Genomic DNA, 24512 nt, shown 5'->3' on the forward strand with positions numbered 1-24512 from the left:
GTATTAATAATGGATTTTACGAGTAGCCGTGCCTTTGGAATGGCTCCTTCTCCCTGATTAGCAGCGGATCACCGGGCTCTCCATTCATTAAACGTGGCCTGCTTCTGGGGGCCTTGAGTGCCAAACTGCAGGGACACTTCACTGAGCATGGATAAATTCTGATAGGATGTTAGGCATAATGAACCAAAAACAAGTTCATGAAAAAAAGAAAGCATGCACTAATTTGCCATGCCTCCCCTCTCTGTCTTTACTACCCCGTCTGACTGTTCAATTATTCATCGCATTCCATTCAACTAGTCCTCCCTCGGCAGCCATCATGTCAATCTTTAGTGAAGGCATGTCTGTTGTGTAGGGTTGCTTGAGCCGAGCGCCCTCACCGGTACATCTGGAGTGTCAGGAGAAAGGTTTGCACTGTGTGTGTGTGTGTGTGTGTGTGTGCGTGTGTGTGTGTGTGTGTGTGTGTGTGTGTGGGTGGGTGAACATGTGTGCATTCTGGCATCTATTAGGTACAGTACAGAGAGACATTCAGGCTTACAGGCTGGATAGGATCGATGCTTTTCATCATGTCCTGGGAAAACATTGATTTTTTTCATGCCAAACTCTTTGGACAATGAATCTTAGTGGGCAATTAGGGTTCAAGAGGGAAGAGATAGTGTGAAAGCAAAAAGGAAGGCACCCCGAGGCTCTGGATGCCTTCTTACGTCTGATAGAGGGGGAACATACTGATGTCAGAAAAATCTATTCAGACCAGGCACACTGTGATTATTTTTTGTATGCTGAAAGCCAAAGTGATGGCAGAATGTGTATTCTCAAAGTCCAGAGCAAAAATGCAATTATTGACCTTTTGCATTGGCTTTTATTTACAGTACAAATGTGTGAAATATCCATGTAGGTCAACATTTTCGTTTTTGCTATACAAATACACTATGTTTATGAAACGCCCGCGGCTACATGTATAAATCATGCATCGGCACAAAAACCACACATAAGCTATTTCTACCATACAAACTTCACAGAGGAAGAATATGCCCAGCTCACACATTCTTCAGACCAGGCACTCATGTTTTCTAGTCAGTAAATGTAATCTGGTGAGGTGGAAATAATACATAAAGTAATAAAATTAAAAAAAAAAAACTAAAATCAAATAAAAAAAATAAATAAATAAAATAAGATAAAATAAGGTGAACATTGCATGTTTGGTCATCAGGCAATTTCGCTGATTACCCCACAGAGGATCGATATAATCAGCATGTTTTAAAAGTAGACACTCATGATCAGTGTCACCAGTTTAGAATCCAAGAGTGTCCAAATGTTTCCCCCTCTGTTGGAGCTATGGCATTCAATAATGGACAGAAATGTGTTTTTGCAGAACATGATGATGTCACAGTTAACCTTTGACCTTTTGGTGCCAGACTGCATAAAACAACATCAAAATAGAGCTTGTTGATCAAAAAAAGCGCCAGTGGAGGATCCCCCACACCCCCTGACAGAGGTCCTAAAATGAAATGGCCTAAAATGTCCTAAAATGCTAGATATGTCCAGAAATGTCAGCAACGTCCTAAAATTCGAGAAACTTCCTGAAATTCTAAAATTGTACCGAAATCCTAGAAATATTGTAAAATCTAAACAAACGTCCCCAAATCCAAGAAATGTCTTGAAATCCGAGAAAAGTCCTAAAATCCTACAGAAAAGTCCAAAAATCCTAGAAATGTACTGTCCTAAAATTCTAGAAATGTCCTTAAATCCTTGAAAGGTCCTAAAATCCAAACAAACATCCTAAAATCCGAGAAAGGTCCTAATATCCAAGAAATGTCCCAATATCCAAGAAATGTCCTAATACCTGAGAAATGTTCTAAAATCCTAAAAACGTCCTAAAATCCAAACAAATGTCCAAAAGTTCACTAATGCACTAAAAATTAAAATTCTAGTAATACTCTAAAATCCTAGAAACATATTTGCGGCTGCTGCGACTGGCCCCTGGCCCCCTGTCACTTTGCAAAGGTGGCCCCTAAGCAAAGCCAGTTGAGTATCCCTACTTTGTGGTTTGAACAAACAACCACTGCCGTGGTTTTTCTGTCTCTTTTTGCTCAGGGACAACATGTTACTATCCAAATCCAGACATCATGCTCTTCACTGATCTGTCAACCAGCTCCCAACGTGAAATGAGAGTGCAGTCAGCCTCCTAATAATGAATCATATATTGTAATAAATGGAATTAGTTATAAATGGATGAGCTTGCAGCACGATAACCGCTGCTAATTTATTCAACAGAAATATTCATCTACTGTGAAATTAGAACAGCAGGACGAGAGACAAGGAGCTCAGCGAGGGGAGGCAGAGATAGCACGTCCCAGCATTCTCTGTGATGTGATGTCATTTTGACACAGTCTCTGAGAGGATGATGAACAAGTGGGCATCCATCTGGTCAAAGTACCAGTTTTACTACCCAGGAAGTCCTGAGGACCAGCCAGTCCAAGCCAATCTAGCTGCCTGCAGGAACTGGAGTGATGGAGGTAATTCTATTGATGTGAAAATGCAAATGGACCCATCCAGAGCCAGTGTTTGTTTTGTCTGTTCTGGGCTACCGTAGAAACAAGTCAAGACTGACAGCATGGGAAAAAGCCCGCTCTGCATGTAAATATAAATGGCTCATTCTTAGATAAATAAAAAACAACAATTATTAATTTCAGGTGATTATAAATGAAAATATAATTATGATTATTATATTCCATTTCTGCCAACAGATGCCCCTAAATCCTATACATTGGACCTTTAAGAAGAAGTCCAACTAGGTAGGTAAAGATTCAAGAAGATTTATTGTCCTTTCAAGACATGAAATTCATGAAAGGGAACAAAACTAAAGTACTGAGGTCCTGGTGAGCAACAATAAAACAGGACACTACAATCTAAAACCAGCAAAAACAAATAAACACAATGAGATAAAACAATAGTCTAAGATTAAGAAAATAATTGGACAAAGATAAACAGTACAAATTTAAGTGTGCAAATGCATGAATAAATATTCAAGTATTTTTTATTCCAGGTTTCAAAGGATTAAAGGAGATATAAAATGCTTTTTTTCCAGGTTAATACCATAATTTGGGATTTCATTTAGAAAGATTTTTACATTTCAATTTAACAAAACAAAACAGAAAAAAAACATAATTTTTCTCTTACTGTCTGCGTGCATACACTAACTACATATTCGTCCTGTGTCTGAAACCTGCCATTGACACAGATGATGTTATGGCCCTCTCTGTGGAAAACCCCCTCTGCTCTGATTGGACAGTGTTTTCAGGTGCATCTCATCTGATTTCTGCAGCAAGGATTATTGTAGTGGAGTTTAGCTGCAATTCTACACTGAATATCACCACAGTAACTGTGGAGGACCACTTCTTCACCAAAAACTTAACAACTGCTGATGTTCCAGCTGAAATCTGCTATTAATATATTGCTATATTATGCAACACTCCACCATTGACCCAAATCAGCTACATAAGAACCCTTTAAAACAATCAAATCCGCAAATCTGTGGAATTTTTTAACAAGAGCCATGCAAACAAGAACACAAAACAAATCCCCTGCTGAAAGGTAACAATGACCAACAGTCCCCACACCACAGATCTCTGCTCTGCTGCTGAAACAGGAGCTTTTAAAACCTCCTCTCCAGACCAGCTGCACCTTAACTAGCAGTGCACCTCGTTAGGTGACACAGCACACCTGGACAGCTGCAGGAGAGGGAGAAGGTACATCACAGGAAAACATGCAACCCTTTCTTGGACTGGCTATCATTTAAGAAATGACAATAAAAAAAAAAAAAAAAAACTTAACCCTTTGGGACTTTTTGTCACATTTTTCAGGCTTTTCACTCTTCATTTTCTGATAATTTTGGCTGTGTTTATGCATATGACATACATTTAAGCAATAGTGTGTATTTTTGTTTAATCCTGGAATTTCCAGCTCAGCTCCTATAATAAGGAGGAAGTGCAAAAGAAGTGCCAAAAAAAAAACCCATCCCATGAGGGATCCAGGACCCATTGATAGTGTCTGTACTGATAAGACAACCAATAATTTACAAGGTTTTCCATTTTTATGATCACACAGTGTGGAAAAATATTTAACATATTGCCAGACAAGAGATCATGTAGTAGCTTTTTACTGAATAAGCATCAAAACCTGCCTGTAAAGACTAAAACACAGGTTGTGTGTGACAGTGAGGAATTACGGGGATAAATGAGATGTTCTAAAGAGGCACTTCAGAGTCTTTTTGAAGTGTCCGGCCTGATCTGACACGATTCCTCAGTTTCTTTGATTTATAGCCAACAAAAAAGGTGTGCCAAATGCATCACTTCCTGTGTAGCTCGGGATTTTCCAGGTGAGACACACAAGTAATGAAGACTTTATGGACTGGCCCTAAGTCAAATTGCCTCTGTCATATGATTTGTTCAATTGAAAATTGGATATATATATAAGTTAGTGAGTCCCTATGTTAATCCCCCTATTTTAAAAAATTGGAGAAGAAAGCAGGTGAATGAGTTGGGAACTGAGGAGATACAATTACAAAGCAGAATTGGAGCTTTACCTCCCAGAATCAGAGGAGGAGATGGTCAGTGTTCTGCATCGGTGCATTTCATTGTTCTTTTTTTTTTTAACATTTGAATCCTGGTCACTATTTGCTTCACTTGTTTGGAAGATAAGTGTGATGCCTTTTCCCCTCGAAACTCCGACAGTGTTTTGTGGACTATAAATTGCATCCCACTTTTCATCAGCATGAGGGTAGATAATGACTGAAGTTTCATTTTTGAGTGAACAATCCTTTAACTAAATCTTAACCTAGTTTTGCAAGATCCGTTTGGTTTTTTTTTTTCAAACACAGCGCATCCTGCAACTACTTAACCCATAAAATGACCGTTAGTATATCACAGAGTGTGACCTTGAATTCTTGAGGAAAACTTTGATTTGCCCACATGCCTCTACATTGAACAAATAATTTAAAAAAAATAACATAACACATTATGATGTACACAATACACATCCACACACAGAGATGGGATGACGTACCAGGGCGTGCATGTGTGTTTAAGCTCCGCTTAAGCGTGTGCATATCTGCACGTGCCAAGCCACACTGAGAGCGCACTACTTGTAGGCGGATGTGTTTTATTTTGCAAAATTTTAGCAAAAATGCATGTGTTTGGAAACTAGGAAGAGCACAAGTGGATAAATGAGACTTGGATCATATTGCACGAGTTGTGTTAGTGTGTTAACTGATGTTTTGATATAGGTGGCTAAATGTTGAACCTAATTACCTTCATTGGTGCAGAATGTTCCCCCTTTTTTAAATTCTTGTGCACCATGGAGGCATGTGAGAAAAATGTTTTATTTAAGAATTCAAGGTAACACACAGTGACTACCTGAGACTGAGCAAAGGTTTTACTTTAACCAGAAACTGGGCCATGCACAGTTCAAAAAGAATCCAAATATGCAGCTTTGAAATGACTACCAAAGAGACATAATTAATGCCACTGGTGTTATTCCATACAATGATGCACTGTGCTCTGCGTCACTCGCTTATAATATTTGATCTCAAAGGAATGTGGTTCATATTTGAGTGAAGGTCAGTGAGCAGCAACAGAGGGGAGGATGTGCTGCATGGAGAATCAGGCTGGAGGACAGACAGAGGCTGTTGCTGCAGTTGCAGTCTGACTGATGAAACAGGTAAGTCATCAGGACATATTCATATGCTGATAGAGAAAGGGCTCAGTTCATGGCAAATTGCCTTTGGACCATACATTACCTAGAAGCTATGCCTCACACACACACACTCTTATGAAGAGAGATATACACACTACGGCTTTAAAGGAAAGGGCCAAAACTTTAAATCGGTTAGGTTTTTTGATTTCTTGTAGGGTCAGCAAGCTGTGCCTCCAAACCTTTGATGATAAATGACCATCCACTCACCTAAAATGGGAATCCTCTCAAAGAAATGCGGTAATTGACTCATTTTTCACAAAGCGATTGAACAGAGAGAAGTTTCCCCCTGACAGGATGGCAGATCAAACAGAACCCCCAGCCAAGGACGCCTGCCATAATAGTCACTGCCTCCACTGACTCATATATGAACAATATGTTGTGTGGGCTATGGGTCCTTGTTGCAGAGGTGGTGGCTGGTTTGAATGGCTTTTCTTCAGTATATTTGTAATCATACTCATTGTGTGCCCATATTGTACCTAATTGCTTTGGACACATTTTTATTTATATGCCACATAATGGGAACATGACATAGGTTCCTGTATTCCCCAGCTCTATAAAGAGCACAATGAGAACCTGAGAAAGAACAGATTGGTTTGATATCTCTCAAAAACATGTGTGTGTGTGTGTGTGTGTGTGTGTGTGTGTGTGTGTGTGTGTGTGATAATTTCAACTAAAAATTAATTTTGAAAAAGAGGGGAGGATTATTAGAAAATTATTGTATTCACTCAAAATCAGCTAGATGAGGGGCATACAAAAGTTCTGTGGCCCTTTGCGATACATAACCTCATCATGGTCTGACTTTGGCCTGCTTAGGGTCAGACTGGCTGGCTAGTTTGAGGAAATTCAACAAACTTCATTGTTTTTCTGTAATTTTACCAGTTTTCTCCCTGCCACAGAGGGCAGGCTATCTCAATTCAAACCACAGTTTCAAATCACATCAGCTCTTTCTCTCTTTTCCTGTCTTTTAAAATCTAATGTAAAATGCATCTAAAATAGCCAAAGTATTTTTATGCTACTTTTGTGCAACTTCAATGGGAAATAAAGACTAAATTGGATAACTAGGATAGCATTAGATTGATGTTATTATGTCCACTGTAGCATTAATGCAAATACTAGGTACAGGTATAGATACATAGGAACACATAAGATATACTGCATCGTTTTAGGCGTTCATGCATGTGCACATGCCTTGTGTATTCAGAACAAAAAAGAACAAAACCGGGTTATAATCAGGTGTCAATGTGAGTGGAACATGACAGGGAAGCCTGTGGCGACCTATGCAGCTCCTGGAGGCAGAGTTGCCAACAGCTACTTTAACTAATGACCCTTGGGCCCTTGGAGAGTGAATGGTCCCATGATGAGCTGTGCTAGTAGCGGGGGTCTACTGGGAATCCTCAGCTCAGTGGTTTGAATCGGGAACATCTCCCCAGCTCCGATATAGCCGGCAGCATTCAGTGGGAAACTTTAGCCATGGGAGTTAATGCTTTCCACCACAATGCCCTTCTCTTAATTACTTTTAATTTGAGCTATCATTAATCTCGTTGGTGATTTTTATTATTATTTCATTCGTCAAGGTGGCGTGGACACCATTGAATCATACATGCTGATTTGCACATCCCATGAGAAAGCCTGTCAAGTGTCTTCCTTTGGCATGGCCTAACAATGCTCCAGGGGTGAGAGAGGCAGCTTGGGCGGCATTGATTATGTACACTGAGCCGATGGCAGCTTTTACTATAGAAAATTATATCCTCTCTGTCACCCTGGGGGCTTTCTACAGTTACTGTCCAGGGAGGAGAACATGATGAATGAAGACTGTAAGAGCAAGGAATACCGGGTAGGAAAATAGTGTACATTTGAATATTTGAATAATTCTTCACGAGGCATGCTCATATTTCCACAAAATTTCTTTGACCTTCATTTCTCTTCTTTTTAAAGTCAAACTCACACTGAAATACTGTATTAATTATTTGGAATCATAAAAGAGGCGAGGAATAGCTTCTTTGGAGTTAATTATGCACATAACATTCAAGCTGCATCAGCTTGAAGAGAGCGACTGTGAGCTGGTATGAGCTTCTTCATTTTATGAAACTTCTGCGTGTTTTTTTTAAATGCATGATCTCTGATGGTGGATATTATATGTAACATTTAGAACTATGTTTACATATGGTACGACAAACAGCTATTACCATATATGCCACACTGCAAAATATACTCTGTATTTAAGTCTTTTATTGATAAAATATTTGAGGAAACCATTTTTATGCAGGTTTTAAGTGGGCAAAAATGCATTTCCTTGCTGCACACTGTCGATGTTATAATCATTTTCATGTTCGTACTTATCTATTTTGGGTTCCTGCTAGAATATGTTTGCTTCAATAAAAAAATATATTCACTTCTATTGTGTCCATAACACCTGATTTAAACATGAAAGTGATGAAAGCAAAAGTGTAGTAATACTGTAGCAGCTTTTCCAATGCATTATCCCAGAAAGTTCTCATACAATCTTGGCATGATTTCCATCAAAAAGTAATGCATCAAAATTTGCATATATCCCATCTCATAAAGAACCAGTGATTTGTGTATAACCCCCATTGCCATTCTGAACTAGAAAAATAGTGCTGCTTTGACATTGCTTTTGGCGTGAATCCAAGACAGCACCTTTGCAGCACCTTTCATGTGCCCATGAAATGCTGCTGTATGACGTCGGGTGAGAACACAGCCAGATGGGACCAGTTGCGGTGTTTTTGTACCCTGGTGGATGGCCGGACATCAGTCAAGTCCACAAGATATGCACACAGGCGGTGTCACTTGAGAATGCAGCCGGACGGAGCCTGTTGCATCCGCATGAAACGTGGCAGGACGACATCAAGTTGAAACACTGCCAGTAATGATAGAATATAATGAGGGCAAGGGTGCTTATATGGTAGGAAGGAAACCCAGACTTTCATGTGGGAGTCCAGTGTTTATTTCCCATCCCAATGTGATTTTTTTTCTACACCTTAACATGTGATTCTTTCCTTTAATCTTAACCAGCCAGTATGTGTGTTTGTTGACATTCCAGCATTGTTGCCATATTCTCGTGATGTCTAAACATATCCATGAACAGCATCATCCCACCATGAGCTTGTGCTAACATCACAGTAGTGGCATCCCAAAATGTAAAAAGCAATAAAAAGGATACCTATACCTAATATGTGGACGCAGATATCTAATTGCAAAGCGGCAACATTTGACGAGTAACGTGAAGAGTAACATGATGAGTAACGTGACGAATTAATATGACAACATGTTGATATAACCCACATTTTTGGGGAGGCTGCCATCATGTAATGTGACCAATGCGCTGAGGAGAGTAAAGGGGGAAGTGGCTTTATAAGGAGAGACATGTGTCAGCAGCTTCATTCCATTTGCAGCTTACATGACACACCCCCTACAATACAAACCCACCATTAGTTCAAGTCAGACCCACCAACAGGGGGTTAGTTGAACTTCAGTGACTTAATATGAGGCCAGTCAAGTTTATTCATTTACTTTATTTATAATACATGAAAATGTGAAGTAGGCTACCTTATACGTAACAAGATTTATCTATGCTAATTCATAGAAAAATCATACGAACTATGTTATCCGGATTCACATAAATTGGGTCAAACAAGTGACACCATAATGAGGCAGTAAGTCATTTGGAATGGATCTTATCATGTACCATGTCAACATAACTGAAGGTGGAATCACTGATCTTAAAACTGCTCAGTAAGTAAAGTATCAGCAGCTGCTTTGAGGACTATATTGTGTCCATGTTTCAAGTCCAAGTAAGTCAGATCTTTTGGTTTGAAAAGTTTTTACTAGTCAGACATTTGTTGCCCTATTTATGCTGTGAAATATTTGTCACAGCTGCAGATTATCAGTTTAATACCCTTTCAAAATACTGTGAGAATATTGCATAATTAATATTGTCATCTGTTAAAACTAATAAATTTTGACTTTGAAACAGAGAAATGCGTTGTGTCGCTAACAGACACTATTTATGACCTTTTAATAGTCAGGATGTTAAATGGAGCAATAAATGTAGTGACTTATTCATGTCATCATAAAAAAAGAAGTATATTGTCATATATGTATGCTGCTGAATGTGACTGCAGGTGACTGCTGTTCTGCCAACAGTACAGGATGTCTCAGAAATACCAGCCTGTTTGCATTCCAAAGTTGCTTTTGCAGTATTTTCGGCACAAGATCTTAACGCCAAAAGCCACCTTTTGCATCTGCATGATATGCCGCTTGACAGCATCAGCTGAGAACACAGCCAGACAAAACCATTTGCAGCATTATTATATGCCGTTGGATGACCGAACAGCCCCTGCTACAACACCAGGATACATGGATGGGTAGCATCACTTGAGAATGCTGCCAGATGTAAACTGTCACATCTGCATGATACGCCACTGGACAGCGTGAGGTTGAAAGGCTGCTGATAATATGGTAAAGGAGCAGGAAGGTCCCTGTAGGGGGGGCAGGTGGGCTGTGCGTGGATCCAACAAACCCAGGACTTTTATGTGGTAGTTGGGTTTTGTTTCCAGTCTGAATGTGATGGTTTTGTTTTCTCCATATTACCATGTGCCTCTTTTGCCTAAACCTAACCATCCATGTCAGCATGTGGTTTTGTTGATGTCCCAGCATTAGTTGCCATGTGCCTTTGTTGCCTAATCATAACCACGTGACAAAAAAAACCAAAACAAAAAAACAACAACACACATTATAAATATTGAAGAATGTCACTTTTATGCACCACTGTATTGTTATAGTTACAGTAGGTGGTGTAATTACCGTGTATTTGTGTGTGGGTGTGTGTGTGTGTGTGTGTGTGAGAGAGAGTTCATTTGTCCCACAGGGTTGAGTGACACTACAAGATTTCTTCCACTAATTAAACTGCTATTGTGGCGTCTTTGTGTAGATCAAGGAGCTGAGAGACAACCCTGAAACAAAACTGAGAGGGGAGTTTTTTGCCCCTGATCTCCCACCATTTGTGTGGGCCGACTTAATTGAGTCGACATCATATCAAAAATCTTGCACTGTGCATTGCCCCCAACCTGTTGTCTGAGTGTGTTGAGGTCCTTAACACACAGATGGAGTTCCTGGGGTGTGGGTTTCCTTTTAATTACTTTGCCTCAATAAGCAATTTACATTTGATAAGGTGGCTTACAAGGCACACCAATTAATTCTCACAAATCCTTTTTAATTAATGGGAAGTGGAATTCAGAGCACATGGAGGAAATTGATTTATAGTAGCTACAACACAAAGTATTTAACCTCGAGGAGTCAGAGCCCAACTTTCAATGACGTCTTTTAGTCTATCAATCGATCTAATAGTTGCCCATGAACAGACTAACTTGGAGAGCCCTGGGGCAAAACTGGATTGGCTGGTGGGCCTCTATTCACCCTCCAGGCACCCATCTAGAACTCCTGGAATAAATCTGTGGAAAATGTTTGCTGTGTGTAAGTTAGTTTTTGGTAAATGCAAATCTATTTAGAATTCAAAATGTGTCCGTGTCTCCTGTAGACCCATTCTAGTGAACAATAGTGGCATTAGAAAAGTACCACAAATGTCACTGACAAATACTTTGAGGTTAGTACATGTTCTTTGCTGCTTTATAATAAAAGCATTGCCATAATTTGCCAGATGAACGCATTTAATATAAAGCAGCCAGAGGAATGTTTGGTTTAATCGTTATGTAAATATAGATCTGATGCAATTCTGATGCATTGAATAGTATCAAAAACGAGGTTTGCTTTAATGAAATCTAAAGAATTCTACCTTTACAACCTTTACTATTTAAATTGATACTGCCCTTTAGTAGTGCACATTCCTAAGAATTAGTCCTAAGTCAACATCAACAAGCCCTGAGTTCAGTTAAAGAACAACTAAACCCCCATCTTTGGCTCCAATGCCTCCCCCTGGAATGTGAAAAAAAGTCTCCAAAATGGGCAGGGCTGGGAGTGGGGCTAAGACGTGCCAAAATGTGCCGCCTCTTGATCCACAGCACCTCTCTAAAGACTTAAATCAAGACAAATTAGACTTAAGTCAAGTCCAAAATTAAGATCAACAAATCCTAAATCTGACTCCAGGTCAAGAAAGGACTGTCCAGAGTCAAGTACCATATCAAGGCCAACAGGTTAAAAGTACTTGTATAATCCCAAGGAATGGTCAACAAGCACTGAGTTCAGATGCAAGTTAAGACATACAAATACCAAGTCCAGTTAAGAGTCAAGACCAACAAGTTTCAAGTCTAGTCCTACATCAAAATCAACAGTCCAACAGGTTGAGGGTCAATCTTTTGCTCCTCTAGTCAACATGTCAAAGTATCTTTGGGCATCATACTGAACCCCAAATTGCTTTTGACAGCTGTTCCATCAGTGTGTGGATGTGTATGAATTGTTTAAAAGCTGAGTAGCAGTTGGCACCTTGGTAACCTTGTCCACCAGTGCTTGAATGGGTGTGTTAATAGGTTAATGTGACTCAGAAGTGTGAAAGAGCTTTGAGTGGTTGAACAACTAGGACAGCACTATGCAAGTGCAGATCCATTTACCATTCATAAGCCAAAACCAAGACATCCAGAGTCCAGTCCCAACAAACAACCTGTTTTAAACTGACCATGAAACTCACACAGGCTGCAACGCTGATATTTGAACTGTATATAAAGAAGAGCATGTGACCTAAGAAACAAGTCAAATGAAAAACATAAAAATATCATTGTATAGTTGGATCTGTTTGCATGTTTTTCAGAAGGTCAGAAAACAAGAAGAAACACCCCTCTCCCATACACACCCCACTGCCCTCCCTTTGGAGTTATCTCTTACTCTGTGGATTGATGAGTTTTCTTCAGCCTGGTCGGCCAAGTGTAAAATCCTGTGTAATACATTCCTTTTTAATTTGGGTCGCCACCAGGCGCTGCATACAAATGCAGTCTAGCAAGGCCTGCATGTAGGTGGCTCTTAGTCCTTTTCTGCTTCATAAATCCCCTAGAAGTCTACGGACTAACAACCCCTCTCAGCATCAGACTCAAATTTAGATTGCTCTATCAAGTTATTTCTCTGCCCTCGTGTGTGGGCCTGTGAATGTGTATGTGTGTGCGTGTTTGTGTGTGTGTTCAGGTTACACTGTGTTTTTCCAAGTCTTAACCTATCAACATTGAGCAATTAAATTGTAAAACCATTTGAAGTGTGACTATTGCCGCCCAAAGCTCTCAGTGATTTGTATACATTTTAATTCCCTTTGTGATTTGGTCTAAATTGCAAGTCCATGTTGTTTGTGTGTGCACATGTGTGCGTGTGTGTGTGTGTGTGTGTGTGTGTGTGTGTGTGCACATGTGCTGAGTAAATGTGAGTGAGAGCTGGAGAGGTCAGTTAAAACTAAACGTATAAGAGAATTTAATTTGAAAGATTCTCTCAGTTTTGCAACAAAGTGAGATTAGGTAAGTTTTGCAGAGGAGCCACAAATATACACAATACATGAAAATTAGATAATGAATATAAATATATTCCTAAATAAATAAATCAACACTTTGAAAAGTGATAAAAAACAGACTTTTTTCAAATACATGGAATGAAGGCGAAAAGCAACTTCATTATAAATATATATATATATATAATGAAAATGTAAATATATAACTACAAGAGTTGTTTTTTGGCCATTTGTCCTTGTTGTTCATATAATATATAATAATCCACCTTGTCACCTTTTAAAAAATTCTTTGCAATTCATGGGACATTTCTTGTCAAGTTGCTACCTAAGTTTCTGAAAGAAATCAAACCATCCACCAGACTTCAGAGGCTGAAATGCTTGTGAAAGGCACCTGAATGCAGCACAAGAAAACAATCTAGGTCTTAAAGAGTGTAAATAAATGCAAAAAATACATTTTCTTCATACACACTTTCTGTATTTCTGCATTCATTGATTTAGTTATATATTTATTTATTTATTTTTATTTTCACATTTAATTTTTGATGTTTTCCCTTTACAATAATGAGCCTTAAGAGGGCAGCCAAGCTACGGTAGCACTAGTAATAGTGCCTATTACCAGACCATGCTGCATGTCAAAGTGATGCTTTGAGAAATAATTGCTTGTGCGTGTTGGTCTGACACTTTGTACAGGACCATATTTTTGCTGTTACACGTTTATTTAATAACCTTTAAATGAAAGATATCATTAAGAAAACAAGAAGGAAAAAGATAAAGGGAAAGAAAAGAAAAAGACAGAATTGTGATCTAAAATAAACCTAATCTTTCCTAACAAAAACCCAGAACTGGAGTTACAGCACTCCTGTTGCCTGATCCTTACGAACCTCCTAATGCTCATAAACCTTCCCAAAACCCTCAGATCACAGTGAGATATTATACAAACTTCAGAAAATAAAAAAAACAGGTTTTGGCCAGGAATTTGGTTTATTCTACCATATGTATATACTTTAGATTCTACTGAATTTATCCTCTTCAAATTCTAACATGTTAATCTTTATTAGTTTTATTAGTATCATATTTGTGTTCTTCACTATTAGCTCCTGATCTAAATTTAACGTCTTGCTTTTATGTTATACATCCACTTTTCTATATAATTTTACTGACAGCCACCTATAACTGCCTCCATTTAATAACTTCCACCCATAAATACAAAATTTCTACTCTTTCTTTTTGGCAATTTTCGGCTATATTTTTTCATTTGTTTTTACTGCATATATTGTTGTCCATTCCAATCTCTTTATCGTGCCACTTTCGGATTTTCATACTACATGCATGACTTGTGAATATAAAGGCAAAGAGCTAGAGCTGTGAAATGAGCTGTGATGAAGTCTCTACCTTTTTGCAGGTCATTACAGCCCTCCTCAGCCTTGCAGAGTAATGACAAAGATAGACAAGTAACAGAAAAGACAAGAGCCATTTCATGCTGACAGATAATGTTCATATTTATCTTTCTCGGTTGATCTATTTATTATTCTCTTCCTCCTTCTCTGTCCCTTCATTCTGTCTTACCAGAGCATAATTAGACTGATAATTGTTCAGGCTTGTTTGACTCGTTCACAGTTGTCATCGATTTGCTGCAGGAATTATCCTTCATGACTCCTCCATACAACTGACAACTTGATGAAAGTTTTAGTTAAGAGGAAAAGATGCATGTACATTTGTTCATTAAGCAGTTATAATACTAGAATACTCCAGTAATTTAGCACTGCACTTCTATAACAGACTTGTGATGTATGGAGGAGAGACAATGTAGCTACCCAGATATATCGTTTTCTATTTTCCTTTTTTTTTCATTCCTTGAATTGTTCCTTATGGTCAAAACCTGTCACCTACATCAACAACAATGCGATATCCTCTGACAGTTTGCTCAAAAATTTGGATGTGTTGGATGTGTTTCTTTCATGCAACATACCAAAAACAGGAAGTACGGGTTTTGTCCACGACCTTATGGAACATACAACAGTCCACTTAACAGCATTTGATTCACTTTTACTTTTGCCAGATGCTCAATTTAGTTCAGTTTTCTCTTGTTCCATAATCCCCTCAAGCAGCACACTGGGTAAGATAAAGAAAATAGGAAAAGAGTTCTTTCTTTACTCAATTAGTGTCTGTATCTGTTGGGATACTGCCGACAATACCAAATTGTTGTTGATAAACTTGTTCTCTTGTCAGTCTTCATTTTGGTGGAAAAATAAAATGAAATAAATGAGCCACAGTTGATTTGCATGAATATATAAATTTAATGACAACACAAATCAGATCAGGGAAACTCTTGGTGCAGCAAGTACACGAAGAATGACACACCAAAAACTTAAAGTCACTGAAGGGTCATTCACCCTTAAACAGTACATTTCACATACAACTATGTCTGTCATTGTTGTCTAAACATTTACAAAGTCTTGCTCTTGCAGTATCTTAACATTCAGACATCCCTGAAGTCAGTGAAGAATAAGGTCAACAGTATCTCAACAATTTCCAATCCATTAAGATGCATGAATCATACTTCATCATACAATTATCAATGATTACATTTACATACTTTCATGTAATACTTTTCTACAACAGTTATGCTAGTAGCAGCAAATGCTATTGCCTCAAGCAGAATTATTATCCACTGGACTAAGGTTGGAAAGTGAGAGGACATTTCTTACTTACCCAAGAGGCTACTTGAGTTCTGAACTGAAACATCTTCAACTTCAGTTCAATTCATTGCTCCTTTCTGACTAGAAAGTTCTCAAAACTGTGGAACTGGAGAAAATCATCAAAATAAAGAAAATCACAAATAAACTACTCCCATTTGAGCATTCCATTTCTTGCATTTCCAACTTCAATACCTGTATGTTGTCAGCATAACAGTGATACGAGATGTTACATAGTCTAAAAACAGACCCTGGTGGTAGCATATGTAATGAAAATAAAATAGGGCCAAGGATAGAGCCTTGGGGTTCACCACAGGAGACTGGTAAACCATTCTTAAAGCCTTACTATGAATGCCTACCACATGCTTAAGACTTAACTTTGAGGTTGTTCTGAAGATACTGAGTATGGTCTGATCTAGGTTTGGTCTTTTGAGTAAAGGTTGAACAAGTGCTTCCTTGAGTTATGTGTAATTTAGCATGGGCATCCTATCTGATAATAGCCATCCATGTAAATTTGCTCACGCTGTCTCTTCTGTCCCTGAGGCAAAGTTATCTGGTTTCACTGCTGGTCTAGGGAGGAGGGCTCAGGACCATACCATCCTGCTAATCTTAGTTCTCAGATAAGCAAAGAGGCAATTACCCCTTATCAGAGAGCCCCAGGGAGAGATGTGAGGGCGGATAGCATTCGTTTTATTAACAGGGGTGTTGTGATGCAAGACGGGTGATGCTGATGGGTTGTTAGTCATTATAGCTGAGCAATAGTCCACAATCTCCTTGACCTGATTTATCTTCATTTTTTTTTTTTGTACTTGGGCAAAGTGGAAAAGATGGTGGATGGAGATGCTTTTATTGTGAAAAAAAAACATCTGGAAGCACAGACAGAGACATGAGGTTACTCTCTTGTACAACACTTTTAATCCATTGTTCATTTGTCAGACTCCTTCGCAGTTTCATGTATATAAACACACTGTCACACAGAAAAACAGATGTCTTCATAAGTGTGTGCGTGTTGCGTGCGGAATGAAGGTTGTTGCTGAGTGTGCTGTTTTCCCCGCTGTGCCACCTGCCTGCTGGCAGTGGCCACTGAAGCCTGAAGAATTTGTCTTCATTCTATACCAAGGACCCAAGTCACTGTGACACGCACCAAAGAAACACACTGTTAGTTCCTGTCTGGCTGAATGGAGCAGGGTGGATAAATCACATTACAGCAGTTTGTATATATATATATATATATATATATATATATATATATAATAGATATATATATATATATATATATATATATATATATATATATAGATAGATATAGATAGATATAGATATATTGTTGTAAGCTTGTTCTAAGCTGCGCACTATTTAACCAGGTAAAAGACTCACTAAAATTTAAAATCTCTTTTCCAAGAGTGACCTGCCCAAGAGCGCAGCTTAAAACAAGCTTACAACAATAAATACAGACAGACACATACAACTATCCAGTTAAAAGTGTCCTATGGAATGTATCCATTGCATTTTACAGGGTAAAAGATGGGTATCTATAATAAAGGGATATTATGCCAATTTTCAACCAGCTTTGTATCAAAACAGTGTAGGTAGTATGTGAAAATAAAACTTCCCTCCATCTAATCAGTGCATAGACAGTGCATCCCTCTTCCCCCCACAGCGAAACTCAACCAAATAACCTAAAATTTGTCATGTGGCAGAGTTTTGCTGATTCTTGGGACTGCTACTTGAACCAAAGGCTGTACTTTCACATTTTCATATATTGCCCGCCACTGTGGACGCAAAGAGTATGGCAGCAGATCATCAGACACACCCTGCCTTCTATCTCTTTCAAACTCAGACTGAAATCCTATCAAACAGTATGCTGGTTTCCTCTAACCCTTAAATTGCACAAATTGAAATTGTTAATATGAAATATGCCTAATGGAAACATATCAGTTTCGAAAAAAAACTATCACAAAAAAAGTTTTCAGCTCTCATGAGGTGGTACTTCAGGCATTCAAAAAAGCCATATTTTGCAAAACTGCAACGGAAACTTTTGCTCTTTTAGGTCACATGATTCTGTGGCTATGTGCTTGTCGGTAGGAACTGGCTCCCTTAGGCATAATGAAGGAGGAGCTACAAGAGCTGTTACTGCATCGCATAACTCTTCAAAAGTTGAGCAGATCATCAAAAAGTTTTGAATCCACAATTCCTCTGTAAAACCATGGACTATCACCTCCCAGAAATCCCTCATATGTTGCCACTCCTACGTATAAGGGGCTTGCCTTTCCATTTTGCTCGCATAACACGCCTATGTCGCTGCTAATGTTTTGAACATCCATCGTCATGCCAGTGGAAACACAATCATCTCGCAATTGTGATTGATTACCATTTTGAAAATATTGCTTCGGTTTTACACAAATCTGTAATGGAAACCTGCCTAATAATATCCTCATTAGTCACTGAATCAGAAAACATGTATTATGACTGAGAGTTCAGATTTTACAGAGTTATGACTTGCAACAACAGGGCTCTAAGGGTTTTAAAGGGCCTTAATTCCCTTCATAAGCTTTGTGTATTGATAAGGGGGTACACTGTGATAACTAACTCCCTGTGGTCATTAGAGCATCAGCATATGCTGGTCCCTCTCACCTTAGAAAGTATCTGTGTCTCTCTTTGCACCCCTACATTGCAGCTGCAAACCTCCATTGGGCAGCTATTCAGGCTCTGACTGTAAATCCTGCATTTCTGGAAAATGATAGTAGAAATGAGCTCATCTGATTAGGGGTTACATGGTCCCAATATTGTCAATAGGCTACTCAAACTGTAAGGCAGGTGCAGCAAGACAGACCACACCTTTCTCTCCCCACAGCCCTTCAAGTAGGTCCGTCTATGTCATGTCAGTCGGAAATAATTAAATAAAATAAAGGCAGAAAGAGCAGAGTTGAATGAAAATGCAAAGGAAATGGATAATACAAGGACCAAAAGAGTGAAAAGCTGAAGTGGAAAAAGTCAGAGAGGACAAGATAAGAAAAAAATCTTGAGACTGATGCTGCAAAATATTTTAAGAAAACACATTTAATCTCCAAAAATAACAGCGTTAGTGTTGATGATGCCACACAAAGTCCTGATAGCAACAGCAGTGACGGATAAGCAGCTACAGCTACAGGGGCCCTTTCTTTACATTATGTCAGTTGCTCTTTACATCAAGTATAGAGCATGAAATATATATATATATATATATTAAAGCACCAAAAATAGCATTAAAAACAGGATTTCATATAATAAGGAATGTATTTTAAGGTGTTTTTTAAACAAGATCAATGATAATAGGCAAATCCGGTAGCATTAAACTTAATTAATGTGTATGGTCAGAATGGAGTGGAAAAAATCTTTACCTACAACCATCATAATCTGGTATCAGATGGATCTGTAAACAATGAATTCCTTGGAGAGATGTGTGTAATTAAATATTAATGCTTTGTTCGGTGACTGGTCAGCAAAATATAGTAGGCCTCTGGGATACAGCAGCGGTCAACTGTTTCCAACATGCAAGATGAAGAATTAACAGTCTGCAATTTTACTGAGATGTCAGTTTGTTAGAAGAACTAAAACTATATCTGCTGTCACACATGATGCTAACTCATGCTAACTAATAATTAATGAGCCCAGCAGAGCATCTACAGATCCACAGTACCTGCCTCCGCTCCTCTATCATCCATATCCCTCCTCTGCTCTCTGTCTGATACTGAAGTCCCTCTGGAGCCGTTCCAGATCAATCACATCGGCAGAACGATTATCCTGCTCAATCACCTCAGCCAGCCGCTCACCTTAGCACCCCCCCACCACCACCACCACACACACACACACACACACAGAGGCTCAAATGCACACTCGCACAGTAATACATAACCACTGACAGGTGTGTGCTGCAATTAGACATCATTTTTTCTCCAATCCTGTCTATTAAATGTGTAAAATGAAACCCAGGAGATGCATTTTTCTTTTCTTATTCCTTTGCCTTTAGCATTGGGGTTGCGGTAATCAACACTAATGGGCTGGTTGCCAAGGAAACCAACAGGGAAGTACTTAACTGCAAATGAAATCTTAAATGAAATCTAGTATTCAGATAATAGCCGGTGCTTAATAAAGGCCAGATGAAAAAACTTTGAGAAGGTGTGATTCATATGAACCATAATGGCTCACATGTTAAGCTAGTGTCAACAAAATGTAACATTCCTGCAGTTGTTTTGCTTTAAAAACCTGGTAAGTACAGTGCAAGAAATTGAACTGACAGTTGCTTAACAAAAAATGCCAGAAGAACCAACTGCAATTATTTAATTCAGACATTTTTAAATTGTGAGGTACAACAAATAAAGTCTAAAATAAAAAAAAAGAACAACTGGGGCTTAAAGTGTAGCCCACGTTATACCCCATAAGGAATGTGATGTAATAATGTACATAAATACACATTTTTACCTTTATCTATAATGCCAGCCCGTTTTCATTCCGAACACGTCAAACAGCGCCACTCTGTCAGTGCTTTTGAAGTACAAGTGTGACACCAATAGCCACCTTCCGTGTTCATATGCAACGTGCACGGATGGCTTCAGATGGTAACGTGGTTGGTGGCGCTCTTAATGTGCATTGGTGGATGGCCAGAAGGCACCAAACGTGTCCATATACAACATGCATGGACGGAATCACTTAGAAGCATGGCCAGATGGCACCGGTGGCATTATGAAACGCTGGTGGACAGCTGGATAGCAGTGGGCGTGCCCATATGCAACTTGCACTGATGGCATCACTTGACAACATGGGCAGACAAAACCAGTCTCGTGCAAATGAAACACTGACGGACAGCATCAGCTAAATATTGTTGACATCACCGTTACAGCATCCTGGAGCGTAAACAGCTGACACAGGATATCTAGAACATCATATGTTGACGCAGGAAGTCCTGACAGAGCAGCACCATGTCATGAGTTTGGAGCGAGAGTGTGTTGTCCCCCCACATGCTTGTGTTAACTTCATCGTAGAATCCCAGACCGTAAACAGCAGACACAGAAGGATACCTAAAATGTAAAATGTAGACATGGAATCTCACTGCAAAGTGGCAACGTGACAAGTTTGGATGAGTACGTGTTGATTGAATGTTGTTTGAATTCACACAGAGTCGCAGCCAAAATGAGGTGGATGAAATCCCCAGATATCATCAATACCAATGAAAGTCAACATCAAGCTTTATTCATTTTCTTGTGTCAGGATATCTCCAGCCATCTCCAACTAAACACATCTGCAATTATTGCATTGAGTGAGGAGATGATCCTTACACTTAGTTTGATCCACAAACACAGAATCAACTATTTCAATGTCTACTGAGGCTCTAAAGCTAGAAGAGCGAAAACATAAAACGAACAGCAAAGTATATGAGTGCCGGGAATGACTAAAAATCATTATAATCACCAAAATCAGGCCACGTGGTAACTAAGTAGATGTTTAAAGCAGCTTGCTTCCTCTAGGCAACATAATTAGAAAACACTATAAATTTCCATTGTTATGCTGACGATACGCAATTATATCTATCTATGAAACCAGATGAAACTGATCAGCAATCTAGACTTCAAACATGTCTTAAGGATGTAAATTCAGACAAAACTGAAGTTATTGTTCTTGGCCCCAAACACCTCAGAAGCTCCTTTTCCAACAATGTAATTTCTCTAGATGGCATTACCTTGACCTCTAGCACTACTGTACGAAACTTCAGAGTTTTATTTGATCAAGATTTATCTTTTGCCTCCCATATAAAACAAACTTCAAGGACGACTTTCTTTCACTTGTGTAACATTGCAAAAATTAGACATATCCTGTCCCAAACAGATGCTGAAAAATTAGTACATGCATTTGTCACCTTTAGGCTGGATTACTGTAATTCCCTATTATTTGGTTGCCCCAATAAATCTCTTAGGTCTCTCCAACTTTTGCAGAACGCCACTGCTCGTGTTTTAACGGGAAGCAAGAAAACGGATCATATTTCTCCTGTTTTAGCTTCTTTGCACTGGCTCCCTGTGAAATCCAGGACTGAATTTAAAATCCACCTCCTTACTTACAAAGCTCTCAATGGTCAGGCTCCGTCCTATCTGTCACAGCTCATAGTTCCTTACCAACCCTCAAGATCACTGCGCTCTGAAAATGCAGGGTTACTTGTGGTTCCCAAAGTTGCCAAAAGTAGGATAGGAACCAGAGCCTTCAGCTACCATGCTCCTCTCCTATGGAACCATCTTCCATTTTCGGTCAGGGAGGCAGACACCGTTTCCACGTTTAAGGGTAGACTTAAGACCCTCCTCTTTGATAAAGCTTATAATTAGGGCTGGCTCAGGTTGCCTGGACCAGCCCATAGTTAGGCTGACATAGGTTTAACCTGCCGGGGGACTTCCTCTGATACGCTGAGCTCCTTTTCCTTCTCTCAATGCCGCCATCGGAAAATCATGCATGTCTGTAAACTGCATTGCCATTTGCAAGCTTAGCTTAGCCTCAGTAGTTTAGCTTAGCCTAACATCTGTGATAGCCATGTGGTACTCTCACTACCTGGGGCTCGCGATTACAGAGCCTGGGTCTGTTGAATTGCGCTACGCTAATCCTGTTGCCTCTCGGGAGCATTCCTGCTCCCTTGTTTCCTAGTTTTCCTGGATCCTGGCCATAACTGTGCCTGACCGTGGTGATAGCTGTGCTGATGCTGCGACCCTGCCTTTGGTTGTGCTCGTGCTGTGGCTGTACTGATACTGTGCCCCCCACTCGCCCTGATTGTGGTCTGGTCCTGGTTGCGCTGATGTTGTGATCTTGCCTTTGGACACCTCCCGATCAACATATGCATGAGACTGTTATCATCTCCCTCAACATCATCATAGAGTGCAATTAATAATTTCACACCTACTGTTATTGTAATATGACATGCATCTGTTCTATTATTGCTGTGTCTCTCTCCCCCTCTCTCCCTCTCTCCTCCCTTCTCTCTTTCTCTTTCCTTTTTGATTGTATTTCATTTGTTATTTACGACATCTATTGCTTGTCTGTCCGTCCTGGAAGAGGGATCCCTCATCATCCTCTACCGCTCTTCCTGAGGTTTCTTCCTTTTTTTTTTCCCGTTACAGGGGTAAATAAAATTGACTTAAAATTGACTTGACTTGACTTAAAAATTTAAAACCGCAGGAAGTTCTGCTTTTCAACACTGAAGTCCTGAAGACCTAGATTTGCAAGGCATCTGTGACAGGTCCTCTTAAGAAAAAAAAGCACACTTTAAGTTCCTTTTATTAAGTATACTTAAGTAAAGTTTACCTCTCAAATATACTTAACACAGTAAGTAAACTAATAATGATACACTAGTAGTATACTTCTTAAATACCTCTAAGTACTAAATTTGCCCACTTGATAGTTTAAAAAAGTAAAAATGACTTGTAAGAGTAGTATTTGAGTACATAACCAGTTTACATGCAGGTTTTATTCTGCACTGTAACTATACTGGAAACTATACTGAAAGTGAACTCAGGAGTACTAGTTGTACACTTCAAGCCTATTTCTTGGTTCATGAAAGTCGACTTTGAGATATAGCACAAGTAAACTTAGTTTACAAGAAGGATAGATAGATAGATAGATAGATAGATGATCTATAATCCCTCTATCTGAGCAAACTCTGCCTTCATTAATTAGTTTAAAACCACCTAAAAAATCTGTATCAGTTTAAGTGTATGCTATATTTATGAGCCAATTTTTGCTCTATTATTTATTCATTATCTCTTTATTGAATTTTCAATGATAAGGGCAAAATCTGGCACATAAACTAAAACAAAGACGAGACAAGAAAAAATAAATAAATAAATAAATGGGGACTATAAAAGCAAGAAAAACAAGACCAACAAGATAATCCCAATTACAGGAAAAAAAAAAAGAAAAAAAGCAGCAGAGTGAGGTACAAAAGCACATAAACATACAATAAACACCATAAGGTTACTTCAGTGCTAACATGTATTTAAGAAACCGCATAAACAATGCAGTCTTAAGTAAGAGAAGAGAAATCACCACCAATTTGGGAAAGGTTCCCAAATTTGGAAAAACTTTTCTTGGCCATTCAGGAAAATGAATGAATGAATAGATAGAAAAGGTTCTATCTGTCCATTCATTCATTTTCCGTAACCGCTTGTCCTCGCAAGGGTCACAGGGGGGGTTGGAGCCAATCCAGCTGTCATCGGGCAGAACGTGGGGTACACCCTGGACAGGTTGGCAGACTATCACAGGGCTGACAGGTATAGACAGACAACCTAAGGGCAATTTAGAGTCACCAACCAATTGATGACTGGGAGGAAGGCAGACACCCCTGAGAGAACCCACACAGACATGGAGAGAACATGCAAACTCTGCAGAGAAGGGCCCCCGCCCACGGACCGAATCCTGTTCAACCCCGGGATTGAACCAGGGACCATGCTCATCTTCCGATTTTCTTGTTTCCAACAGAGTTCTTTTTGGGTAGTTGGAGAGGCACTGCAATATTTGGAAAGTTTGCAAGATGGATTACTATCTGTACTCAGCAATGGTGGAGGAATGCCCCAAAAGGTTTGGAAGGCAGGATG

This window comes from Plectropomus leopardus, chromosome 19 (assembly GCF_008729295.1).
Source record: "Plectropomus leopardus isolate mb chromosome 19, YSFRI_Pleo_2.0, whole genome shotgun sequence".
Taxonomy (NCBI): Eukaryota; Metazoa; Chordata; class Actinopteri; order Perciformes; family Serranidae; genus Plectropomus; species Plectropomus leopardus.